The 14,116-nt window shown below is 40.6% G+C and overlaps 1 protein-coding gene across 5 annotated transcripts in view; it reads left to right on the forward strand.

The window, feature by feature from the left end:
* TRAF3 (TNF receptor associated factor 3) overlaps positions 1-14,116 on the forward strand; it is a 114,088-nt gene that overhangs the window by 47,855 nt on the left and 52,117 nt on the right. For 3 of the 5 annotated variants that reach the window (XM_067463003.1, XM_067463005.1, XM_067463004.1), the window contains one exon: positions 7,668-7,787. The exons of the other annotated variants lie outside the window; for them this stretch is intronic. The gene's annotated coding sequence lies outside the window, so the exon portion shown is untranslated. The remainder of the gene's footprint in view (positions 1-7,667; positions 7,788-14,116) is intronic. 5 annotated transcript variants of the gene reach the window in all.

Below are 14,116 nucleotides of genomic sequence, written 5' to 3' on the forward strand. Positions count from 1 at the left end.
CCACTGTACCTGTAGCTCCATACAGTTATATGACTGGACTAAGTAGAGGAAGGGGGCCCAACCTCAGCCTCCAATGTGATTTAAATTTCATTCAAAGGCAATCATTACAACTAAAATGTGGGGTGACATTTTGTGCTCGAAAGCCTCCAGAAAATTATATCCTTCTCTTCCCCACTGCCCAGTTGGAGAACCACTGCTAAGACCAATAATTGTGTTTTCAATTAATAAGCTTAAGTTTCCAGAGTAAGCTTTTTGTGACGGACAATGCAAGAGAAGGAGCAATATTGGTAGATTTTTTTGTTGTTCACAGCAGTGACTGAAGGTGTTCCTCAAAGGGAAAATTGCTGGGGGAAAGCAAGAAAAGAAATGTCAACTGTGACAAAAGCTGTGTTGACTACAACAGCTTAAGGCCTCAATAAGGAAGCAGAAAGCTCCCATACAAATTTCTTTATTTGGTTTTAGTTAGAAATGCTTTAGAATAGTTTTGGTGAAGTTAAAGAAAAAGGGGAACCAAATCTCACAGGTGCATCAATGTGTATTGATACTCAGATAATAAAACTTGACTTTGTGTAGACCAGTAGTTCTCGACCTGTGGGTCCCTAAGTGTTTTGGCAGCTGTTAGGATTTCTGGGGGTTGAAGGCCAAAACATCTGGGGACTCACAGATTGAGACATTGATGACAATAGAAAGGAAGAAAGCTGAAGAATTGATAGGCTAAAATACAGGGCTGTAGAACTGGATTTATGTTGAAAGATCATAAAATCTGCAGACTTAAAAACAACAACAACAACAACTTTATACTTATATCCCACTACCATTTCCCCGACGGGATTTGGGGCAGCTTACATATGGGACAGAATGTCCACAAGAGAAAAAGCAAAACAATCCATTAAAACAAAAACACAATTAAAATAAAACATAACAAAACTTAATCCAGATAACAACACAATTACATAAAACATAAGAGTATAAAACGGAAGCATTGAAAACTCCATCAAAATGACATTTATTTATTATTATTTATTTATTTACTGCGCTTATATACTGCAATTCTCAGCCCAAGGATGACTCATTGCGGTGTACAACATGAGAAAACAAGTGCAAATTACAAAACATAGTGCAAAATAATCTACAATTCATCATTATCAGAAAAACATCTTATCAAAACATCAACATTACTACAAAAATTCTACTACATTCCGAATCGTCTCATCGTCAACCCACAATCCGATATCATTTCCGTTGTTCCATTCCTATGGTCAAATTACCAGTCATTGCACTTCTTGCTCAAATGCCTTCTTAAATAGCCAGGTCTTTAACTTCCTGCGGAATATCAACAGGGAGGGGGCTAGCCTGATGTCCACGGGAAGGGTGTTCCACAGCCGAGGCGCCACCACCGAGAAGGCCCTATCTCTCGTCCCCGCCAGCCGTGCCTGTGACGCAGGCAGGATTGAGAGCAGGGCCTCCCCAGAAGATCTCAAAGTCCTTGTGGGCTCATAGGCCGAGAGGCGGTCAGTTAGGTATCTTGGGCCGGAACCGTTTAGGGCTTTATAGGCCAAAGCCAGCACCTTGAATTGAGCCCGGTAGCAGATCGGCAGCCAGTGGAGTTGGTACAGCAGGGGAGTTGTATGCTCCCTGCGTCCCGCTCCTGTTAGTATCATGGCTGCCGCACGTTGGACCAGTTGGAGCTTCCGGGCCATCTTCAAAGGCAACCCCACGTAGAGAGCGTTGCAGTAGTCTAAGCGGGATGTAACCAGAGCGTGGACTACCGTGGCCAAGTCAGACTTCCCTTTTTTGACATTTGACAAAAAAAAAATACACCCCAATAACCAGAAATACTAAAGTGGACATAACCATGCTACCCAGGTTTTCAGATCCCTGTGAGAGGAGAACAGTGTTGGGGTTTGTCTAATTTCCCTTGGAAGGGTGTTCCAAAGTCTGGGGGCCACCACTGAGAAGGCCCTCTCCTTCGTCCCCACCAGCCATGCTGGCGATGGTGGTGGGAGCAAGAGGAGGGCCTCTCCGGGAGATCTTAGTGCCTGCGCTGATTCATAAGGGGAGATGCGATCACAAAGATAGCTGGGGCCCGAACTGTTTAGGGCTTTTTAGGTCATAATCTGTACTTTGCGTTGGGACTGGAAACTTATGGGCAGCCAGTGGAGATGCTTTAATGGGGCGGGGGAGGGGGGGAGGTATTCAGCTGTCTCTCTGTGGTTCTCAGTTCCAATCTATTATGAACCACAAAAGTGACCATATGTCATCAGGTCAGTCACTGTCCTTAACATTGTGAAGACTTCAGAGGTGACATGATTGCTATCTTAAAATATCTAAAGGGCTGATATATAGAAAATGGATCAGGATTGGTCCATTGACTAGAATACAGATCAGTGGGTCCAAATTACAAGAAAACAGATTCTACTTGAACATTAGGAGAGACTTTCTTTATTGTCAGAGCTGTTCCACATGGAATCAACTGAGGCTGGATCTACACTGCCCTATATCTCAGGATCTGATCTCAGATTATCTGCTTATCCTAGATTATCTGGCAGTGTAGACTCATACATTCCAGTTCATAGCAGATAATCTGGGGTCATATGCTGAGATATAGGGCCGTGAAGATCCAGCCTGGGGTTCTGAGAAGAAGTTCTTTGACATTGTCGAAGGCTTTCATGGCCGGAATCACTGGGTTGTTGTAAGTTTTTTCAGGCTGTATGGCCATGATCTAGAGGCATTTTCTCCTGATGTTTTGCCTGCATCTATGGCAAGCATCCTCAGAGGTAGTGAGGTCTGTTGGAACTAGGAAAAAGTTCTTTGATATCCTTGGTTGCTGTCAATCTGGTCCTGAATATTTGAATTTGTTTAAAAAGTAACTGGATCTACATGTTCCATAGCATACAGTGGTGTGATAAAATGGTGTCTCTTATATAAAATGGCAAAATCACAGTTTGCTTTTTGAATATTTTTGGGGGTGAGGTGCATGTATATTTTCAAATTATTGATGGTTGAATCAGTGGATGCAGAATCCATGGATATGGAGGACTGCATGTACTTTATGAGGCTTGCCAAGTTTTTTTGCAAGCATTTAATTTTGCAAGCATTTAATTGAACCCCTGTATAGACTCACTTCTTTAGTTCACAGACTTGTGCATTCTTCAATATAAACCTACCCTAACATCAGGCTTTACAATTTACATAGTAGCCTGATGCATCCTTTCATTTTTCAGTCAAGCAGCAAAGATGCAATTCTTGTGACAGTTTGAGTTCTTCCCCTTAGCAAAAGTGGTTCTGACTAAATGTGCAAATAGAGCAAAATTAAGTTAATGCCTCGTTGTGAAACAAGACCTTTCGAACTCAGATTCTACTAGTGCTAAATGTTATTTTGCCGCTTGTAGCTGTTAATTTTGCATTCATGGCCTGGGAAGCATGTCTTCATCATGGACTTTCCCAAAAGATGCTGCGAACCAGATATGCAAAGCAGTGATACTGCACAATCTTGTGATTTCCTTTCATAACCTCCATCCCTCTACCTATCATTCTTCTTCTAGAATTATCGATGTAACTCTGCCGCTTGTCATACTGTGGCCAATTTTTAATTAAAACAAGCCTGTTCTGATAAGCTTGCCAAGTACAAAGTAAATTTTGGCATCATATTGAAAAGCTGTTGTAGATATATACATTTTGCAAGACTTCTAGTCCCTTTTTGCTCAGTGTTCTTATAATGCAAGATGTTTCCAACAAGAAAGACAAATACTTGGTGCAGATTTTCCTATCTGGAATACCCATCCACCAATCTGTTTCCATGAGTTCATATATGAACTAAAAGATTTGGGTTTTGAAGGTCTGATAGTAACTGTGACGAGAGAAATACAATATCTGTTGATGGAAGCCAGTGACTGATTTCACTGAGATGGGGAATCAAGTCTGGGATTTAGTCTAATTTAATAGAGCTATTGGGTGTTTCTCAATCTGGGGATCGGGACCCAAGAGGGTGTCAGAGGGGTCGCAAAACGCCATCAGAAAACGCAGTATTTTTTGTTGGTCATGGGGGTTCTGTGTGGGAAGTTTGGCCCAATTCTGTCATTGGTGGGGTTCCAAATGCTCTTTGATTGTAGGTGAACTATAAATCCCAGCAACTACAACTCCCAAATGTCAAGGTCTATTTCCCCAAACTCCACCAGTGTTCACATTTGAGCATATTGAGTATTTGTGCCGAATTTGGTCCAGCTCCATCATTGTTTGAGTCCACAGTGCTCTCTGGATGTAGGTGAGCTACAACTCCAAATCTCAAGGTCAATGCCCACCAAACCCTTCTAGTATTTTCTGTTGGTCATGGGAGTTCTGTGTGCCACGTTTGGTTCAATTCCATCATTGGTGGAGTTCAGAGTGCTCTTTGATTGTAAGCGAACTATAAATCCCAGCAACTCCAACTCCCAAATGACAAAATCAATCCCCCCCAAATCCCACCACTATTCAAATGTGGGTGTATCGAGTATTTGTGCCAAACTTGGTCCAGTGAATGAAAACACATGCTGCATATCAGATACTTACATTATGATTAATAACAGTAGCAAAATTACAGTTATGAAGTAGCAACGAAAATAATTTTATGGTTGGGGGTCAGCACAACATGAGGAACTGTATTACGGGATCGTGGCATTAGGAAGGTCGAGAACCACTTCTGTAGCTGTATATGGGGTCAGTGTTCAATTTACAGTAGGAAGGAGGATTCTTGGATTCATGCATGACTGTGAAGAAGATAGATTTTGGAAAGGTGCTTTTTCAGGGCTACCTTTTTTCCAGGTTCTGGAAGAGAGATGTTGTGTGAAGCCTTCTTCCTAACTGAACCTCCCCTATGCTTCCCTTTCATGCCAGTATCTATAATGAAATGTAGCAAGCACTGATGGAAAACTACATTGGCTCTCTATCCTATGTGTAACATGACTAATATGATGAATATAATTATTTGACTATCTGGCTTTGGATCTATGCACAATAGATGTTTACATACGTTGTTTTAAATTGTTGTTTAATTGCTTTTAATTGTTTTTTCTTGTTTGGGCATGGAATAATGCCAATTATGTAAGCCGTCCTGAGTCCCCTCCAGGGTGAGAAGGGCAGGATATAAATGCCATAAATAAATAAATAGATTGATTGATTGATAGTACCAGCTAAATTTGAGGAGAGTTGTTAGTGGAGAATATACTTGAAAACTAAGAGTAAGCTTGAAACTCTAATATCTGTAAAATTAAATCCATCCTTCTGTGACATTTTTTTGGATGTCGTTGCCCCGTTTCTTCTTTTGATATGAGGTAGTACCATGTTGCGGCCATCAGAAAGGCATGTATAGGTGATCCATTTTGCTAGCAAAGCTGCTCTAGCATATTGATCAGCCAGGAACTAGTAACCACATTAGTGCCCATTGACTAAAATTTTTGGTTTTTTCTCTCCCTGGAAACTTGCCAGTGACCAGCAACTGGCATTTCATAGACCAGCACATTAATAGGGAACACAGTTTTGAGTAGCATTGCCCTAGCAGAGTATTACATAGCGTCTCCATCAGCTCAGCCTGAAAATGATGGTGATGATGATCATATTTATTTATACCCTGCTTTATCTCACCAAACAAGACAAAGCGGCTTGACATAAAATTAGTAGATCAAGATTTTCCAGGGAGGTCCTGCTCTCGGCCCCACCAGCCTCACAGGTGTGGCTGGTGGGGGATGAGGGACAGGGCCTTTTTGGTGGTGGCCCCACTGTTGTGGAACTCCCAAGTGAGATCAGGAGACAGCTAAAGACCTGGTTGTGGAACCAAGCGTTCAGCCCATCATAGGAATATTTAAAATTAAAGTGAAAGTCGAAAGTGCAATAACCCAGGACTGTTTACGGACAGTGGCTATGCCTTTGTGTGATATGTGATTTTATGTGCCATGTTTAATAATGTTTAATGTTTTGTCAGGGAAGCGTCAATTTTGATGTTTTATACTGTTGTTTATCAATGTCATAGAATTGTTGCCAACACTGTGAACCGCCCTGAGTCCCAATCCCTTTCAGGGTTGAGAAGGGTGATAAATAAATACCACAAATAAATAAATAAAAATAAATGTATTTATTTATTACACTTATATCCCACCTTCTCAAACCCTGAAAGGGACTCAAGGCGGCCTTTCAAAGGCAACGATTTGATGCTGCATGTATATATATCATTGATAAACAAACAAAAACTTTAAAAACAACCAGTTAACATAACATTAAAAGAACAATTAAAATCACATCCATATACAGTTTGAAATATACAAATATATAAACATTAAAACAGAATTAAAGACAAACAGCCCTAAAACATTCAGTTTAAATCCATCAAAAACACCCCCTAACTAGATCAATAACATTGTTCATCTTTAAAAGCCAGCAAAATCTTATTATAATTCTGTGAAGAATATATAGGCTAATCGAATTATATCTTCCTTTGTTCCACTGGAATTGTTGCCTTGGAAATTTAGAGCAAAATTGGACGATTTGCAAGTCTCTGCGTTATAGGGCAGTGAAAGATATGGTGGACTGTATCTCAAGCTTCTCTTTTGTTTCAGCGTTTTTGTTTTAGAACCAGTTCGTAGAGCTAAGCTACTATTTTGAGTTAAGAGTACTCCAATTAAAAAAATAACAACAGGGTGCAAAAGTGTTGGCAACTGCTTGTATTCCATTTTCATAGTGTTGTGTTCTTCAACTTAATTTTTATTCTCAGTATGGTGAGGGCCTCTTAGGGGTTGGAAATAGACAACAGATTCATGGAATGCGTGTTTGCCTCTAAGGCACTTGTGTACAGTAGATAACATCAGGAACTCAAGTCAAAAAGAATCTATTTTCATTGTTTTTTTGTGATTTCTGAGCTTCAATGTCAGTTCAGGCTTGAAAGGGAAGTGAGTTGATGCAATGTTACAGCTGAAGACAATAATATGTACTAATATGTATGCAGAAATGTTTACCTGGCAGGCATTGTTACAATACATCCTTACTGTTTAGAAATACATTTTCATGCCATTGTATGTATGTTATAGGTGGCTCTATTTATTTTTTCTTTGCTTGCATGCAAGTCTACAAGATTTTGAAATTCTTTTGTTTTGTTTTTTATCGTGTCAGGAGCGACTTGAGAAACTGCAAGTCACTTCTGGTGTGAGAGAATTGTCTGTCTGTAAGGACGTTGCCCAGGGGACTCCTAGATGTTTTACCATCCGGTGGGAGGCTTTTCTCATGTCCCCGCATGGGAAACTGGAGTTGACAGGAGCTCACCCCTGGATTCGAACCACCGACCTTTTGGTCAGCAGTCCTGCCGGCACAAGAGTGTAACCCATTGTGCCACTGGCGACTTTCTGATCAAAATGCCTATATACCATTTCAAACCAATAAATATAAAGGGTGAGATTGGGGACATTTTAAATTAAGCCTCACAATCTCTTGGCAGGATTTCTGTAGTTCAATGCAGTACAAAAGTAATTATTTAAGGGAAGAGTAATAAGAAATGAGCATACTTGTGAATTTTTATGGGGGCTATTCATGTGGTCTGATTGTTTTCTCCACATAATGTTCTGTGATTTTATTGTAATTTCTGTTATTGTTAAAGCTGTCTGAATTTTGGAAGTGAATATAAATTGACTTTCTTTTCCCTGTAGGTTGAAGAATCCATATTTCACTGCATCAATTTGGAACTGCATCACTGTTCATTCTTCTGTTACGTTTTCTTCTCTGTTCAAACATAGATGTCCTTGCCCTTTACCTTTTCCATTTTACAGGTAAGCTGGTAAATGGCACAAACACACACAATATTATTAATGTGTGTGTGCTTGCGTGCGCTTTCAAGTTACATGTTGACTTATGGTGACCATGAATTTCGTAGGGTTTTCTTAAGGAAGGAATACTTAGAGGTGGTTTTGCCAGTTCCTTCTTTTGAAATAGAGCCTACAGCACCACAGGTATTTATTGATGAGCTCCCATCCAAGTACAGGCAGTTCCCAAGATGTGAACATTTGACTTACAAATGACTCATAGTTAAGAACAGGAAGTGAGAGAAAACTACCCCTCGGAGGGGAATTCACTTCTGGAAATGATATCTTGGGGAAAAGGTGTCTCCACTCAAACTTTACCACCAATCCTAGTGCCACATTTTCAAAATCCAATTATCACAGGGACAGAAAGTGAGGTGAAATCTTCTGAACAGGGGCACAGATAGCAAAACAAACACCACAATGGTGTTAACACTTTCCTATGTTACCCAAAGCTCATGTTGTGTGTGTGTGTGTGTGTGTGTGTGTGTGTGATGTGGGGGCCAAACAATTGACCCTTCCCCTTGTTGCTGTCTAATTCAGGTCTTCAACTCCTGATGTTGAGTAAGTGTTATAGACCCAAATAATATGTCCATAGTTTGGAGTGACATTTTTGTTTGTTTTATTTATTATTGTTGTGTGGGCGAATGGTGGTAGAAATTTGGTGATACTTTTTCAGAGTCTGGGGAGCTACTTTGTGTGGGATAAGAGGTGTGTGATGTAAAATAAACCATGTGTAATTCATGTTTGATCAGCCCACACACTGCCTTGTCAGAGAAAGAAAATATGCCACGCAGATGAACAATAAAGAAGTAGTTTACTCTTCGTGATTCAGAACAACATAGTTACAATCAGGTGATCAGTTACATTGACTCACATAATGTCCTTTTATGAGAGATTTAAAATGGCCTTTCTTTGTCCACGTGGATAAACTCCACCAGCAGTTCATGAAGCAAGAGTACACTCCAAACTCTTTCTCTCTGAAAGCACCTGCATAGCTCAAGCCTGAGAAATGTAACAGTATCCAAAAGTCCCAGGCTTAGCTTGCTCCCTGGGCATAGCCCTACCAATCAGCTTCATGCATCTTATTTCACAGTTGACTAATGGATTTCTTGCATGCTCCAACAAGGTGCCTATCAGAAGTGATTTCTCAAAAGTATACACAGTGCAAGGACAGAATAATTTATTTTACACTCACAATGTTGTCCAACTCTAACCAATTGATAGGTTTCATTACAGAATGAGATCAAAGGTATGGTTAACAAACACAGCTCGAAGGCATGTAGCTTTGTTTCCCCTGTTGATTGTTCTCTAGCTTCTACGTTAAATAACAGGCTGGTTTTTCACAAGAATGTATGAAAAGCCAAGCTGAATTGTCCCAAAGGCCTTTGTAGTCCAGCATGCTGGGAAATTCACCATTGGGAAGCACAAAAACATAATATGAGGCCACAATATGCTTAAATTTGCTGGCAACCCCTGTGCTGCTTCCTCTGATACTGAAGACTCTGAAGATGATAATATGCTCACCATCCCATTGATGACTTTAACTTCCATAAATTGATCTTATTTGCTTCTGAAGCCTTTAAAGCTGCATCAATTTTGGTTAATGGTTGTTAAGAACATAACATTATTTCTTGAGATCCTTCCAGAGCTGTTATCCATTCACAGGGAAGGAAACGTTCCAGTCTCCATGTAATTTTTCTCAGTTGAGGTCCTAGCACAGTTGCTTTAAGAAGCTGATCCATCAGCTGCAAGCATTAGGTTAGCAGTGGTTCACTATTGTGGAAACCTGCTGTTGCAAGAGGTACAAATAGCACTACTTTGACATTCATTTGTGCAAATTAACATGTTAACATGGCCTGCAGGGATATTGTCATTTTCAGTTCAGATAATTATCCCTAGCAATGTGTTCATTCCGTTATAATGAATATGCTCTGTTGGTGCATGTATGGTCCCATTGTCCTCATTTTGAGCAATCACGTTCTTACACATTTGTCTTATTTGGTTGCCAATTTTTGTTTTGAGAAATATAATTTATTAGTTGCTGCCAAGGGCATAGCTTCTTTCTTTCACTAAGTCGTGCAGTATTGTTGTCTCTTCATATCTGTAGAGTCGGCAAAGCACATTAATTGGTAGGAAGCTCCTCTGCAGGAGTCTACTGCATACCATGCAGCTGTGGACAAGTCTACATAGGCACCAAAAACACGAATCAAAGAACATGAAAGGCACTGCAGACTACTTCAACCAGAGAAGTCAGCCATAGCAGAGCACCTGATGAACCGACCTGGACATAGCATATTATTTGAGAACACAGAAATGCTGGACCACTCTTAACATCTACCTTGTGAAAAATATCTTGGGGTCCTCGTGGACAACAAATTAAACATGAACCAACAATGTGATGCGGCAACAAAAAAAAGCCTATGGGATTTTAGCCTGCATCAATAGGATTATAGTGTCTAGATCCAGAGAAGTCATGCTACCCCTCTATTCTGCCTTGGTCAGACCACATCTGGAATGCTATGTCCAATTCTGGGCACTACAATTGAAGAGAGATACTGACAAGCTGTAATGTGTGCAGAGGAGGGTGACTAAAATGATCAAGAGTCTGGAGAACAAGCCCTATGAGGAGCAGCTTAAAGAGCTGGGCATGTTTAGCCTGAAGAAGAGAAGGCTGAGAGGAAACATGATGGCCGTGTATAAATATGTGAGAGGAAGTCATAGAGAGGAGGGAGCAAGCTTGTTTTCTGCTGCCCTGGAGACTAGGACATGGAACAGTGGCTTCAAACTACAAGAAAGGAGATTCTATCTGAACATTAGGAAGAACTTCTTGACTGTGAGAGTTGTTCAGCAGTGGAACTCTCTGCCCCGGAGTGTGGTGGAGGCTCCTTCTTTGGAGCCTTTAAAACAGAGGCTAGATGGGCATCTGTTGGGGGTGCTTTGATTGCAATTTTCTTGCTTCTTGGCAGGGGGTTGGACTGGATGGCCCATGAGGTCTCTTCCAACTCTATGATTCTATGTCAGACTACACAGAAAAGCCATTGAAATCCACAAACATGTGGACAATTTCAACAGAAAGGAAGAAACCATGAAAATGAACAAAATCTGGCTACCATATTTAAAAAAACTTTATTTATGACAGTAAATAAAGAACAAAACTCAAACACAGGGGAACTCCAGAGAAGAAACAACCAGGAACAGCTAATCACCTCTCAACAAAAAATTCCCCCAGGCAGTAACAAGGCACACCTAAAAACTGCCAGGCCATCAAATGCTAATCAAGGTGGCCAGCTGAAACATTCACACCTAGTTCCAACAGACAAGAGTTCTTTCTCCCTCCCTGGAATTTCCACAGATATATAAACCCAATTTTCCTAGTTTCCAACAGACCTCACAACTTCTGAGGATGCCTGCCATAGATGCAGGTGAAACGTCAGGAGAGAATGCTTCTAGATCATAGCCAAACAGACTGAGAGACCTACAAAAACGCAGCTTTTCCCTTTTATTTACTTTCTTTCATTTTAGTTTTGCTTTCACGTTGCAATCAAGAACCTAGTATTGCTCCTGGGCATAGTTCCTTTTGTCTTGGGCAGTATGTCTTGCTTTTTTCTGTCTTCTAGCAAACTTTTTAGGCTGTCAGTACTGCTTCCCGTTAAGACCTGGCTCGCAAATATGCGTTCTGGCTGCTGCCAGAAAAATCAATAGCCAATATATGTCATTTTATAAAATGAAACCCCGAGGAGTTGTCTGTTGAGTTGATACGAAACATGGTTTGTCAGTGTACAATCCAGCCTCCTAGTTTACACAAAGTCCTCGTAGACTCTTCTCAAATTTAGTTTGGTGGCCCTGTGACATTTCAAAAAACCAACAACATCAACCAGAAAGAACTCATCCAAATAGAAATATTTTACCCCCTTTTCCCATTGTATTGGAGTAGCTTTTGCCATGTGGTAAAATGCTGCTTTTTGGAGTTTTTTAATACTAAAATTTTGTTTCTTTCTTTTGAATAAGGCACAGATATTAAATCTTGAATGCCTGTCCTTTATCTGCCCCTGACACCTTGTCCTCTTTAATTCTCCTTAAACCATAAATGGTTTCTTCATCACCTTCTCAAATAGCCTTCTCTTTCCCCAATTTAGGCTTTATTCAGGAGTGATGAAACTTGTTAAGTCCATGCTTATTTCTCATCTGCTCGGGTGAATTCTCAACAACCTCCTGTGATGAGTTCCTAAATCAGTCAGTGACCTCTGTTCAGGGTCAAAACTAGATGTAACACACAGTTCTACACGTGTGGGCAAGCTCACTCACATACCTTTTTTGTGCTTTTCCCTCAATAAAAAGTAAACCTGAATTATTACAGTACGGGATAGGAAAATGGAAGAGCATTGTCGAAGGCTTTCATGGCCGGAATCACTGGGTTGTTGTTGGTTTTTTCGGGCTATATGGCCATGTTCTAGAGGCATTCTCTCCTGACGTTTTGCCTGCATCTATGGCAAGTATCCTGAGAGGAAATGAGGATGCTCCTCACTCAGAGGTAGTGACGAAGCATCCTCAGAAGTAGTGAGGATACCTCTGAGGATGCTTGCCATAGATGCAGGCGAAACGTCAGGAGAGACTGCCTCTAGAACATGGCCATATAGCCCGAAAAAACCTACAACAACCCAAAATGGAAGAAGATGCTTAAGCTTATCACTGTCGTGTGCTTTGGTGGTTTTTTTTTTAATTGCTTGTTCCATCTGGGAACAAATTGTTCAAATTGTGAATTTATAATCTGCTACTCGGTCCAACCAAGCATAGGTAACAAGGTAACAGCAGATCTAATCAGTGTATTGGTGATTAAATGGCAAAATCAAATAAATTGAATTTCAAAAGGGATAAATGAAGAGAGCCAGCATGGTATTGTGATTTGAATGTTGGAATATGACTCTGGAGACCAATTTCCCACTCAGCCATGGAAACTCACTGGATGAGCTTGTGCGAATCCCACACCCTTAGCCTCAGAAAACCCCATGATAGGTTTGCCATAGGGTTGCCACAAGTTGGAAATGACTTGAAAGCATATATAACAAAAGCAGAACTATATTTTGAAGGGAATAAAGAAATTCACCTGGGCCGGTTGGACAGCAGTATATGTCAAAAAGGCCACTGGAGTTCTAATAGTAATAATAACAGCATCAATGTAATAATAATAATAATAATAGATACCATATTTTCTGGCATATAAGACAACTAGACATATAAGACAACTAGACATATAAGACAACCCCCAACTTTTCCAGTTAAAATATAGAGTATGGGATATACTCACCATATAAGACTATCCCTCTTCCAACACACAATTATTTTTTTTATTTATTTACAACATTTCTACCCTGCTCTACTCAGCCCTCCAGGGAGGATTCAGAGCAGCTAACACTGACAACAATTTAATGCCACAAATCACAGTAAAACAACAATATAAAACCATAAATACACAATAAATTAAAAATAATAACATTAGATAAACAGTCATACAGCCGTTTCCATTAATATCACAATCATATGGTCCAGTTCAATGTCCAAAGTGCTGTTATGCCTGCTTCCTGTTTCCAAAACCACAATTTCAGGTTTTTCCTAAAATATTTTTAAAACATCAGATTTGATTTCAATATGATAATTTTACTATTACCATACCTCCTCTGCCTCTCAGATATTGCAAATGTGCACCTGCACCACTTCAGTGCAGTCCTCAGGAACAAGATTTGAGAGGCAGAGAAGGATACAAGGGCGGGCCAGACAGGTGAAAGAGGCGTATTTTTCCGGGCACAGTGCCTCTCAATCTCTTTTTTCCATACCCTGGGCATCCCGGACGCCTACAGCTTGCTCCGCCCTTCACTTACACCTTCCCGGTGAGGCTCCCCCTCTCCTCATCATTGGGACCGCGTTACGTCATTTTTTTCCACGAATCCTGGTGAGTGGATTTTCTTCTACCGTACTTTACAGCACTGCCCTTGCTGCTTTTATAAGGTCACTGCGTACGGCAGGGTTGCAGCCATGGCTGTTTTTTAGCTTACCCACCATATGCGGCGACCGCAGATTCTCCAGTCCGGCTCAGAAGTTTCAGCACCTGCCCAATAAGACTACACCTGCCGTATAAGACGACCCATGACTTTCCTGGGTTAAAAAGTAGTCTTATATACCAGAAAATACAATATTTTGAATACAGTTGATAATTTTGCCTTGCAGCCAGTGTGGTACTATGGTTTCAGTGTTAGCCAAAGACCCGAGAGGACAAGAATTTGAATTCCCACTTCGTCATG

Source organism: Anolis sagrei, chromosome 1 (assembly GCF_037176765.1).
Source record: "Anolis sagrei isolate rAnoSag1 chromosome 1, rAnoSag1.mat, whole genome shotgun sequence".
Classification (NCBI taxonomy): Eukaryota; Metazoa; Chordata; class Lepidosauria; order Squamata; family Dactyloidae; genus Anolis; species Anolis sagrei.